The 12,943-nt window shown below is 38.5% G+C and overlaps 1 long non-coding RNA gene across 2 annotated transcripts in view; it reads left to right on the top strand.

Annotated features, from left to right (window-relative positions):
* LOC122973557 overlaps positions 1 to 12,943 on the top strand; it is an 84,933-nt gene that overhangs the window by 19,323 nt on the left and 52,667 nt on the right. The window contains exons 2-3 of one of the 2 annotated variants that reach the window (XR_006400080.1): positions 7,286 to 7,389; positions 8,052 to 9,676. This is a non-coding gene — a long non-coding RNA (uncharacterized LOC122973557). Of the gene's footprint in view, positions 1 to 7,285; positions 7,390 to 8,051; positions 9,677 to 12,943 lie in introns of those variants that run through there. The other variant, XR_006400079.1, reaches the window with a different exon arrangement.

Here is a 12,943-nt window from a genome sequence, read left to right as displayed (position 1 = left end):
TCATGTTCCAGACAGGTATCCATTAGGCTCTTTAATCAAAGTCTATATGGCATGAAATTGACATTTTCAACCCACCATAATGCCTCATGAGAAGCATTGAACTGAACTGATACTGCCCCATACGTCAGTGCACTTGTGGCTGTTCCAACCTGTACTTTCATTTGCCATCTTCACGCATCAAAGCTCCTGAAAGACCCTTTGTTTTCCCAGTCGCATCGAAAATAAACGTCTCTCGTCTTGAACGTGTTGGAAGATCTTGGAGGGATACATAAATCATCGGGTCATCTGGCAGGTCTCGTGTAGTGTCAACCAAACTGGTAGCCTAATTATGAGACACCAGCAAGACCGGGGTAGTATCCCCCCCTTTCTTATTTCTTGTAATGTCAGTGTATAATTATAAAGATTAATTTTCAAGGCCCTCACGTTGGCTGTTTCCCCTCACCACAGAGGAATGTTACAGTGTGTAAGACATGATCCGAGGAGCAATAGCAATGAGTTTGCACTTAGCAGGATTGGAGCCAAAGGTCCTCCTTGCTGGGGGCTTCTCTGAAGTCACCAGGTTGGGTCATATGTTCATTATTGGACACAATTCTTCTCTCTCCTTTCACTACTTCTCTCTCTCTCCACCCTCACTTCTCTCCTCTGCTATGTCTGTGTCCTTAAGTCACAGGGAGAGAGAGCATGGTTGTTTTGATGTAGGATTTGATAGATTTGTTTGCTGCTGCATTCATTTGCTCTGTATCAGGGAGCTGACGGGCCGTAAAATGAAAATTTGCCTTAGATTTTCAGCATGACTGTTTGGGGGCAAATGTGAAAAAACTTCCCATGCATTCCAGATACATATTTTTCTATATCTTAAAGTGCGTGCGTGCATGCTATGCATTGCAATTAATAACAAGGATTGAAAGGTACTTACTGACTTGAAATGACGTGGTTAAAAACTATTAAAGGCTATTTTTTTTTTCTCCACAAACCCCCACAACAGCATTGATAATGCCCAAGAGGTTGTGATACTGTGATGAGAAACTCTTGCAGTTTCACTTATTTTGTTGCTCTTGTAAAGGAACCTCATGATTAAAAAGTGACAGTTATGGATAGAGTCCTGCTTTTCAGGTAATTAGATTAAATTAAAATGCATGTTGTCGTCTTGCGATGCCCACAATCTCTAATTAGAATGAATGTGATGCAAACAACAGGAACCGTTTTCTTGTTAGAAAACAAGTTGAAGGAGAGAAAGTCAAACAGCAGCCTCACCTTTTGTAAGGCTAAATGAGAAACCAGTTGTAGTAACGTCTGGTAACCCCAAAACAAAAGTGAAACCTGAACATGTATTCAGCTTTGTGGTAACTAAACTTCAGTGTACAAAAGACAAAATACTTTTTGTACATTGTGGACAATGGTAACGGCCTTGATCATGAGCAGCCACGAAGGTGTTCATGTGCGGTTGATGCGTGAGGTGAAACCAAAGCAGGCCTAGTCGCGCCATGAGGAAGGTGCTTGTGGAGAGCACGACACCCCATTGCTCTTTCCACCCTGTTGCCCAGCTGGTGTCACAGAGCGCGTTGGATGATGGAGCACTCTCATTCCGAGTTGAGAGAGCGCTGAAGGTGAGAGTCGGCCAGAGACCTAGTTCTTTAATCCTGGCCGGCTTCTGCCACCTTGTTCTGCAAGATAAATGGACTTTTGACACACAGTCAGATCACACGCTGGCCCAGCTTTGATAAACAAACACTTGTTTGTTTGGACTTTCCCATCACCTGAGACCATTACATGGCCATCAGTGAGAGTCTCAACCAATTAAAGATATCCACTGTTGAATGGGATATGGTGAAGATTAGGGAAAACATGACTGCTCTGCCACAGAAATTATAGAGAATTAATTTTAAATGTAAAGCCACAGCTGTGCATTTCACTATAGCAATAGGAGCACTAAATATACTGTTTCCAAAGCAGTTACGTTGTTTTTTGACTTAGAAAGTTATACTTATACTTAGACAGTTGTCACAAAACAAATCTGTTCTTCATGACAAGACGTGCAAACATGCTTTAAGGTAGTCACGACTGTCAGTGTGCCTTGTCGAAGTCCAGGTGTGAGATAGACGGGCAAACCATGGGGGGCAATTAAAAAGGATGTCCAACACCTGGGTCCACAAGCGGGATGGAGCTGGAGAACATCCCAAATGACATTTCCTGCAAATCCACAGCGTATATTTCTTATTCTCTATCAGAGATAAATCACCAACAGTGTTTTCATTATTCACTGTTACGTCTTAGTCATAACGTAGAACCAGCTGAAACGCTAACATAAAATAAGATAATTAGAAAGTATTTTGTGTCAGCTAGTGTCCTGTTTGTTTTGCAGTGTGCTCTGGTAAATGCATCTCTTAATGTGGCATGGCAGCAAGTAAATGTATAAAGTCAAGTTTTTACTCAAGTACCTATCGATGGGTGGTAAAGTCCAATTTATAAAGAGCAGCTCTCACACCCACACTCCCCTGGCACTGCACAAGTACTGCAGACAGATCAGTTTAACACAAGAGTCAACACTACCCATAATCTTTCCCACAGTGTCCATACTACTGATAGCCATTGTAAAATATGTGTTTGTATTGTGCACATAGGTATGTGTGCAATGAGTTCATTATTGAATTAATTCTAACATGAGGTAGGCTAATTATGTTCTAACACAGACAACATTATATGGGACTGCATTTTCTTTTTATCCTTGTCCAATATATGTATTTATGAATCCTACTTGGATTGTATCATTAATGATATTATGTGCCTTTTGTTTTATTCACAAAAGTTTCACAAAGCTACCTATTTCAAGGACTGTATTAAAGCTACGACAAACTTGATCTAAAATTATATTTTAAAATGCAAATAGGTAGACAATATACGTACTGTGATTTAAAAAAAATCACTTTAAAAAATCATCACACCAGTTTGAATATTAGGAAGCTAGTGTGTTTCTTATATGCAAATGAAATCAAAAGGGCACATTGACTGTAGCACATTTCAATTCTCGCTTTTGCTACAACTGGTGGCATTTTTATCACTTATAGTTTGAATTAACATGAACATAACCCACGTAGCCTAATTCTAAATAGTGTTGTCAAAATGTTGTGGTTACCTTTATTCACTGTTTTCAAATCCAAAATGAATCCACACATTACTTCTCTGTTAGTTTGGTGTCATCTGGTCATCATGATTGCTAGTTTCCTCCAGTTTTCTTTAACAAATTGAACAGCAATTGCCTCATTGATTTGAATAATATGACAAGTGCTTTTTACCAACACGCCCACCCTTGCACAGTGATTTGCTCTTATACACTGAACTTTGACTTTGGACAGAGTGTTTGATTGATTGAATATTTAATTTTTTCCCACATTCAAACAGTAATTAGTATGTCTTTTATTTTAAAAAAAACTAAATACAGCAGTGTTTGGTGTACATCTATTCAGGAGACAGATTTTATCCTCCATCAAGACCGACGATGGAAAATCTAAATAACTGTCTCGGATTGATCTACTATTGAGAACCCAGAAGTGAATTGCTTATATAAAGTGTGAAATTTGACTTGCTCAGTGGTACTATTGGTTTTGCCCATACACAACCAGTAGAGACACATCTATCCTTCCATCCATCCTTTGTATCTCTCCCCCCTCTTTCTCTGCGTCGTCTTCCCTCCCAGCTTGTAGCATAAATGGATTTTCATGCATCATCTGAGCGGGTGTATTGGAGTTGATGGAGTGAGGAGGATGACGCGGATTCCAGTCACATAGCTCCTGTCCTGTACCTTTCTGCCAATTCCCTCTTCTTCTGTCAACTCACCCCCCCCCTCCTTTTTGTGATCCTCTTTCTAACTCCTTCTCGTTTGGACAGTTCCCCTCCTTTATGGACTACACACTATTGTTGTAAGGCATGTCTGGACACAGTATTGGCTGAAAATGGTACCAAACCGTGGTAAAATAACGTGTTAGGCAGTATATTTTCAGTATATAACAGATTGTACCAACCTTATTTCAATTTAGTGTTTAACACATGGATGTATTATATGTATTAGATGTATTTTATGTATGTCACAAAATACAAATGTACAACTATTTATGCATTATGAGAAAAAACATCAACAATTTTATAAGAAACCTCCTTCTAAAGCACGTGCAGTCCAGAATATTAAAAAGGATTTCCATATAGTATTATATAGTAGGAAAACAATGCATATAGTAGCCTATAAGGCTTCCAGCTGCCTGTGAGCTTGTGCCTCTTTGTCTTTATGTTATTGATTTTAATTAGTTCCCAGTTCAAAGTTGGGTGATATTTTTGAAAAGACTTTCTTTTAATCTGGGTAACTCCAGCTATGAAAAGCCCCCCTCCCCTCTGTGCCATCAGAAAGAATGAGAACTGATATTGTTCCCTTTACCGCAAGTCAGCTTCCCATTTGATTGCTTATCTCTTTTATTAGCTTGATGCTATTACTGGCATGGCTTCTTGGCTTTCATTATCCATTTTTATGCTGCAATATTCTCTTGGAATTGTTATCGTAGGCGAGTTCATCTTGTCGTGTTGTTTATGCGTGATTGATTTGTGGGTTGCTGATCTCGCCCTCCACCCCTTGCTCAGTGCCGACTTGGCGGGTCGACAAGGTTACTTATTCACAGATGATAGACATCTTTATTATGAGAAGAGAATGCTTTAAAATCTTAAGCACAGGCATTTATCTGGAGCGCGGCATCTTATGGCCCAACACCCGACATGCTCAAACCCATCCATCACGGGTCGGCCGACGGCCCAAGTTCAGCCTGTTTGTCCTCTCCGTCAGCCAAGGACAGAGCTGGGCCAAAGTTGGCAGCACAAAACTAGCTGTGAGCGTTGGGAGCCAGGACAGGACTAGGCCAGAGGTAGGTTAATGCTCCTCTGTGCTCACCAATACCTTTACCGTTTTTCTGCATATTGGGCTGGTCAGAGTCTGCTGGATTCTCAGTGGAGTGTATTTTGTAGGCCAAAATGTCTTGAAAGGAGTTGGTTTTTCTTCCTGTTTTTTTTTTTTTTTTTATCATGGAGAAGTAGATGACTGAAAATACTCATTACAGATTCTATTGGGAAAAGAGCCAGCTTTGTTTACCCAGAGGCCCAAGTAGAAGTCTTTATGCATTTATGCCTGTGTAATGAAGTTTTTGCCCAGTAGTGATGGCAAATGTCATTAATGCTTGTAAAGATGATGACTTGGAGTACTCACATTAAGCCACAACTGTGGATGCTACTTGTTTTCTGTAAGGCCTATCATTCTCTCCTCCCGCTGTGTGTAATGGCACTTGGCATCAATGCTCGATGACGAGGCGATTTAATTTATCTCGCACTATTTAGTCTTTTCAAGTCTGTGGCTCTACTCTGCCAAGGCCATACACAATGATCCTTTTCCAGTCAGACTGAAGTGTACATGCACGCACACAGACATTCTTACACGTTTGGTCTCTGTAGTTACTGAGATGGCTTGCTCAGCAAAGGCATTGCCTTTCAGTCTCCGTCTTATCCCGGAGCTCTGTAATCCTGTTGGTATTACAGAAGCCCTATGAAGCTCAAACGAACCCGTAACAAGCTCATGAGTTAAATAAATATTATTAGGTAGGGCAGGTGGTTTACAATTGGGAATAGTATGTTTGGTATGCAGTATTTAGATACTCTGGGGGGCCTTTCTTCTCCATTATTTAGTGAGTCAGATGGCTTTTAGCCTTTATTGACCAAAAAGTGAATCAGTGTAATTTAATACTTTCCAAATGAGCGATATTCAAAGCCTATTGAAAATTTCAACATTTAACATGGCAGTTCCCTTCATCTTTATTGGCCAGCTAAATGGTCTTTTCCCAGAGCTTTAATTATTCATAGATATTAAAGTTTAAATCCACTGGCTCTTGGGTATGCAGTCATACAGCTTTGAAATAAAGGTCATTAACATTGGATGATATTATCTTAACTGCTCAGAGATACTTTGTATCTTTGTATGGCTGTGCATAAAATGTGCACATAGTGTGTTGGACAGGATGAAAATGTATTTGTAGTGGTTGGAATCTGTGACATTAAACATTGAAAGCTGTAAAATATCTTATTAAATACTGACTTCTGACTACGGAAGTCATTTACTTATATGGACTAATATAATATAAAAACTAATATAATATCTAAAAACAAACACACACACAATAATACATAGTAGAGACAAAAAATACAGGAAAAAATTACTTGGTGTGCTTATTTTTTATGGAAAATATAGTATAAATTTAGTATGTGCTAGTATTGAATTATATTGAGCTGAACAATACTAATTCAGAAATACTGGAAAGTGTCTCAATTGTTGAAATCTACTTGTAACACAATAAAAGAACGCCACTGTGTGGGAATTAAGATGTGAAATTATGTGTGCCAGTGTGATGCCCGATTTCTTTTTTTTTTTTCTGTGGAGTTTTTGACAAAATTGATTATTCATGCTTGGCTGACATTTTACATTAGGGCGTCTGATGCCCCTAAGATGAATGCTTACATGTGCTCAACTGATCTATATTTGAAGTTTAATTACCATTCGAGAATCATTAGCCTCTTTGACATCATAACGGAATGGGATCTGGAATGGCCATCTTGACAGCAATAATTGGTCATTGTTGATTAGATGCAGTCCAAACATTTTGGCCTGATTGCATTTGTGTGAAGATCAAGGAGTGGTCAGCACACTGGCCAGTGCATAACAGGGCTTGTAAATGCCAGTCCCACAAACCCCCACTCTGCCAATCCACCAATTATACACCAAAATACAAAGATATAAGTAGTAACCTCACACAGTGAATGTAATTAGGCTTTTTGGTCATTGATCAACAGATAAAGAAATACAATATAAATTACAAAATAGCAGATTTTTAAAACACTAGTTTTGCCTTCTTATTTCAAGTCAATTTGTTCTTTTATTTTCTGTTTTTATGCATGTACTTAAACCTTTTGATCAGTTTTAGAGATTTTTCACTTGCCTTATTTTTATGTGGCAGGCTGAAATGACTACTGTAATACATCTCCACCTGGTACTAAACTCCATCAACAATCAGGCAGCAGCACAAGTTCTTTTTAATACAATTGTAACATTTCCTACCAACCACTGTTAGACTAGGTTAGTTTATTGTGAAGGAGCTACATCTTCCTGCAGGCCTGTGTCAACAACATTTGCAACTGCTAATTATTTGGTGTGTTAAAGTAGGTCTAAATGACCATATGTGCATTTAAATGTATTTTTTGGCAGGGAGAAAACCGTTAAAGGAAGAATCAGCCACAGCGAGCTGATTTAGAAGAAAAGCTGCACATGACAGGCTCTTGCTACAGTTTGGGTGAAGATCAAACCTCAAGGTCAGTCCTCTCCTTTCAACTTTTAGTTAGGTTCAGCAGTCCAGTGCGTGGGGTTGTTTGAAAGCCTCCTACTGTAACTGCTGGGGTTCACTGTTCTAAGACTACAGTGAGAAATCATCAATACCTTCACAGCTCTAGAGGAGATCCACTTTATTATATACAGCATGATGGTTCACCCGGTGCTCCATGTGAGTGCCGTCCAAAGATGACTCATAAATCTTTGCAGGCTTTGATTAGTGAAAACCATGATTGACTTTTCAGGATGTGATCGATGAGAGCTCTCACTGCTGATGGTTCAAAATGGCACACCTTCAGTATTGATAAGCACTCATTGGGGAGGAAAAAAAGTGTACTTGTTGGATTGCAGGCAGCATCTGCAACTCTCAGGTAATGGAACTGTCATTCTTCCTCCCTCAGATAAAAATCGTCTCCCTCCTTTCCTCTTTCCTTCCTGCCATCTTCTGCCATATTAAAAGGGTTATAAATTCAGCAAGGTGGCAACACTATTACTGAAATAACTTGACAGTTTTTTTTTTACTGCTCCTGCAGACTAAAACAGAAAACTGCCTGAGCAACCAAAAAAATAATCTATTTTTATATCAAAACTAAATTTACCCTCCTTGTTAGTGTAATTAACCAGTGTTTGCTTTTCTCCTTCATAGGATCTTGTCCTGCTTCCCATGAAGGAAGCCCAATCACAACACAACATTTAGACATCCCCTGTGTTTTCACTTGCATGTTGTACATGTAGTAGAACAAATCAGAATTTGCACTAATCAAATCAAAAACCTTTTGTAGCTCACATTTGCTTTTAAAATGATGAACAACAAATGATAGTTCAAACTGTGTAAAATTCCCTCAAGGTGTCTTTTGCTTGTTGAATATACATGTGATTACCTGAATGATTAACTTGTAGAAGCTTCCACACTGTAGCTCTAGAGTTAAAGGATGAGAGGTGTAGGTGGCTAACTGACCCGATTCCCTTCTGCTGTTTTGCAGAGGGGTCAGCATGACATGTCGCATGACTATTTCTGCCTTCATTCCTACAGTTTTTCTATTTCCAGACCAGCTCGGATGTGTGGGATTTTTCAGGCAGCTCAGTGACGGCGCGCATGTATGTGTGTGTCAGAGAGATGGTAAGAAAAGAAAGAAATTGAAAGAGTGGGCGTCAGGGAGAGACGTCTCCAGAGATTCTGTTAGAGCTGCTGTGTACTCTGGGATGACTGCCAGGTATACAGTTGATAGAGAGGGAGACAGAGAGGATGAAGTAGGGAAAGTGAATGAATATTACAAGCAATAGAGAAAAACATATGGTCATGGAGTCCACAGGAAGCCAGCAGTGTCCCAGTGGAGTGAAAGTGTGTGCCCTAGCTCTCAGCTCACCAAGTATTGTGACATTGTGACCAGCTAGACGTGTCTGACCATTTGCTGCTCCAGAGAGGTCTGTGATTACAGTGTTTTTGTCGCATCATTTTAAAACATCAAAGTTTATCTTCTAAAGGCTATATTGCAAAAGTATAATTTTTCATCACTAAATGAGTGAATTTGATTTTTAATTTACTGCACATTCAGTTTATAATATTTTATAAAAATGTTTTAGGTCAAGGAAGACACTGTCATTGTCAGTATTCTCCATATTCAGGTGGGTGTTTGTTAGAGCAGCTTTCATCAATCAGGTTGTTATCTGATTTGGCACCTGGCTTGATCAGTTGGTACAACATGCTGCCGACATCCCTGATAAATAAACCTGGAAGAACTATCCATCCCATCTGCCCCTACATATGTCATCTGATGTAACTCACTGGGATGGGAGCTTACACCTTACTGAGTCAGAATCAGCACATGCTCGGCTGCCAGGTGGTTGTAACGCGTTCATTCAGAGGCTAATGTATGAATGCTTTTATTAGAAGAGAATGCCAGTTCATTTGAGAATTTAGAAAACCAAAGCAATTTGTTCAGTAATTGTACTGCACTGACCTGCCTGGTTGGTATAATTTAAAATCTCTTTGTAGACTTATAGATATGTTTGTTTTTCTTCTCTGTCAAGCAGCTACTGTGTCCATGTTTTATTTTGTAAATGGGGCTTTCTGTATGTTAAAATGTAGAATAGCCACTTTTAAGTGGGTAAATGAGACACTAGTATTTTTTTTCTAATTTCTATTGGAACAGCATTGTTTTTATTCACTTAGTTTGTATAATGTCATTTTTGGAGCATGTAATTTTAGTCCTGTTAGCCAATAACAGTAAAAGGTTTACTAAAATAAAGTGAATCTCTTCCTGTTTAAAATGATTTCCTTGAGATTGTTTGCAAATATTGAAGCATATTCTTAATCCATCTGAATTTCATTTGAAAGCTGTATTAATGTCTGAACTCTGATCCAGTCATTAATCTTTGCACTTGCAGCTGTGTTACATTGTTATTCTTGACATGTGTCAACATCAGTTGGTGGTTCCATATGACTTGTGGCTGACTTTTTGGCTCCTAGTTTCACGGCAGTGTGGTGCAGTGGTATACGCTGGCGAAAAGACCAGCGGTAGTATGTGCAGGCTGCCAGTAAAGTATGTAGTAAAGTATGGTTAATTAGTAATAATGATGATGATGATAATAATAATCTCCAATGCTATTCAGTTTTTGTGTGAATGAAAAATAATTTATTGATTATGCCTACATTTTTCCAAGAAAAAGTACAAAATTACTACATTTAAAAAAAACAAGTGTCTGTTTTATATATAAAATGCAGAACACCTCTTCAATTAGTTTAGCAATCTAAGCCCCTAATATTTATGTAGTAACCTTGTCAGGGCTAAGACTGTATCTGAAAGGGTTTAGTGACATTACACTGAACATGACATGCTTCTTTACGTTCTTTCATGTAATTTCTAACATGACTGTTTATCACATGCTCTCTCTCATCAGTGGTATAGTTATGCTCCGTGATTTCCTCCAACTTTATCTTACTTTTAATTTATCATGTCATACATGTTGTAGCTACTCAAGTGTGACATGATATTTTTCTCACGGCATCACTGTATTATTATAGGGACTGTCAGTCTGTACTTCTAGATAAAGGGGGAGAGAATATTCATACACATTCACATCATGATTGCCACACCAGGTGCACTGCTGTGGAATCAGTTTACCGCTGTGAAACTAAAGGTTTTCGTGTGATAAAGGATTTAGACACTTTTCTCTGTGGTTATTTACAAATTATTATGTAATTATGACTTACCTGTTATATGGTATGGTAATGAATAATACTTTGAAAGCAGGAATTCATTAAGTTTTGTGGTACCTGGACCTCCTGACATTTTGAAAAGTATAAGCATGTTATGTTACAATTTAAAATCTTTGCATGCTGAGACTCGGCTTGTTAACATGACACATGCGCTGACATTTAACAGAAGTAGCCCAAAGTAAAAATGTTCTCAGTGTTAACGTTTCTGAGTTATTCAGTTCAGTTTACAGATCTCCTCCCAACTTTGAATCTATTTAATGTCAACTGACATGGCATTCCTTACAGGTAAATTCAGATCGTCCTCTTTATGTTGATGCACAGCTTTTCAATTATATCCCCATTCTCCACTTCACCTCGGGGGATGGGGAGAACTCCATTATGTGTCCCCTCACACAAAGAAACTTCCATTTTCCTCCAGACTTTCAATACGTCTTAAGCTATGATGGCCTACACATCCTTATTTCTTTTCTGTATGGAAAATGGGGATGATAAAAGTGCAGGGGAAATCCTTTCCTTTTTCATTATTTTCACAATATGTGCTCATTACTTATTATCTACAGTACTGGCAGTTATGATTATATATATTTTTGAATAAACAAGAGATAACTGAAATCCCCCATCTCTTTCTGCAACCTTGGCCCAGACCTGGAGCTTTAGATAATGAATGCAATTAAGGACTTGCTGCATTAAACCTGCTGGTAAACAGTGGGTTTAGAGCAGCACAATATAAGACTTATTGTCTGTTTTAGGGCAGAAAAGGGGGAGATAGGAGACTATCCATGAGGGAAAAGACATTTTGACAGAGGAAGAGAAATTGTTCTCACATACAGTACAGTAGTTAAGGCAGGTTTTTGAAAAAGGAACCGATTATCGCTGTTAAAGATTAAGTACATTTCATTACATTTGAATGGAATTTATATGTGTAGAGGGCACTTGTAATGATTTTCAACAATTATGTCTCATAATTAAATGATGATGAATTTGTCTGATAACTAAAAATTTTGCAAATGCCTACAGACAAATCTGTAGGCATCTGCAAAATGTGTCTAGTTTCTTCCAGTTGAGTTTAAAGGGGACCTATTATACTTTTCCTTCAGTTTTACTTTAAAACCAAGCCGACGTTGGCTCGTGACGGATTTCTTTATATGGTCATCTGCTCCATGCACAGCATGCAAGTTCACTGCTCCACTCTGCTAACATTATGGCATTTTTCCATTGTTTTTGGGTAGTCACACTGAGCCATGACTTGAGTTGAGCTGGCACGCTGTGAGTGTTTCTCCATTACACAGCACGGCAAAGTTGTTTACCTGTTGGAGGTGTGGTGGTCATCTGAAGCTCTTCATCAAACATCTCACTGTGCCTGTTTCTGCTTGTACTATTCCATTTGTACTATTCAAATATATTAAGCATCCATATATATCTTATCAGTCATTAATAAATGGGTGATATCCATCAGTAATGTTGGAGCAGAGAGAGTGTTTTCTTTAGATTTGACACTATTTGTTTATTGAGAAAATAAATTCACAATCACGTGATATTAGGATCCCATGTTATCTAAAACAGGGGAACAAAACAGCCATAATTATTTCTATGAATTTTACTGAAAGTTAACGATGCAACTGGGGTGTGCGCTATGATATTAGATTGTGAACGATTAAAATGTCTCCATGATCTGCCTTTACAGAGAGATTGTTAGTATCATGCTACAGTGCACATTCTATCAGTTGCAGTTCTATGGCTCATAAACACATCCGGTAGTGCCTTGGATTTCTTCCCCTCCCCCTTTTTATTTGGCAATGTAGTGGCATAGCTGACAACACAGAGGAGGAGGGATGTGGTTACTTTTACAGTTTCAACAGACATGTTCATATTCAGCCTGTATTGTTATTAGGTCATCATACCATTAAGTAATAGCCTACCTATAATGAGAATAGCTGTATTAACCAGCTCTAAAATATTTATTTCACCATAGCCACAAAATAGTCTGGTTTAGGGCTGGTTAGGGTTTTATGCCTACAGTGTACAGTGAGTAGCGGTAGGTTAGTATGTAGCCTAAGTGAAATTGTGTTCTTTGGTAAGCTATGTTTAGGCAAGTGAAAGACAAATGGACAAACATAGGCATAAATGACTAACAGTACTGGCATCTGCAGATATTTTTGTAAACAATCTGTTAATGGTATCAAGAAATTTCATATCGGTGCTTCACTCACTTTTTTATTTGACTGTTGCGTATATGCAACTGATGCACTGTTATGTGTATGTATGCAAATTATGTACAATAATTCGTTGTGTGATCAGCAGTGATTTGCACCTGATGC

This window comes from Thunnus albacares, chromosome 22 (genome assembly GCF_914725855.1).
Source record: "Thunnus albacares chromosome 22, fThuAlb1.1, whole genome shotgun sequence".
Lineage (NCBI taxonomy): Eukaryota > Metazoa > Chordata > Actinopteri > Scombriformes > Scombridae > Thunnus > Thunnus albacares.
Note: the sequence above shows the minus strand (reverse complement) of the source record. Positions and strands in the feature narration are given on the sequence as shown.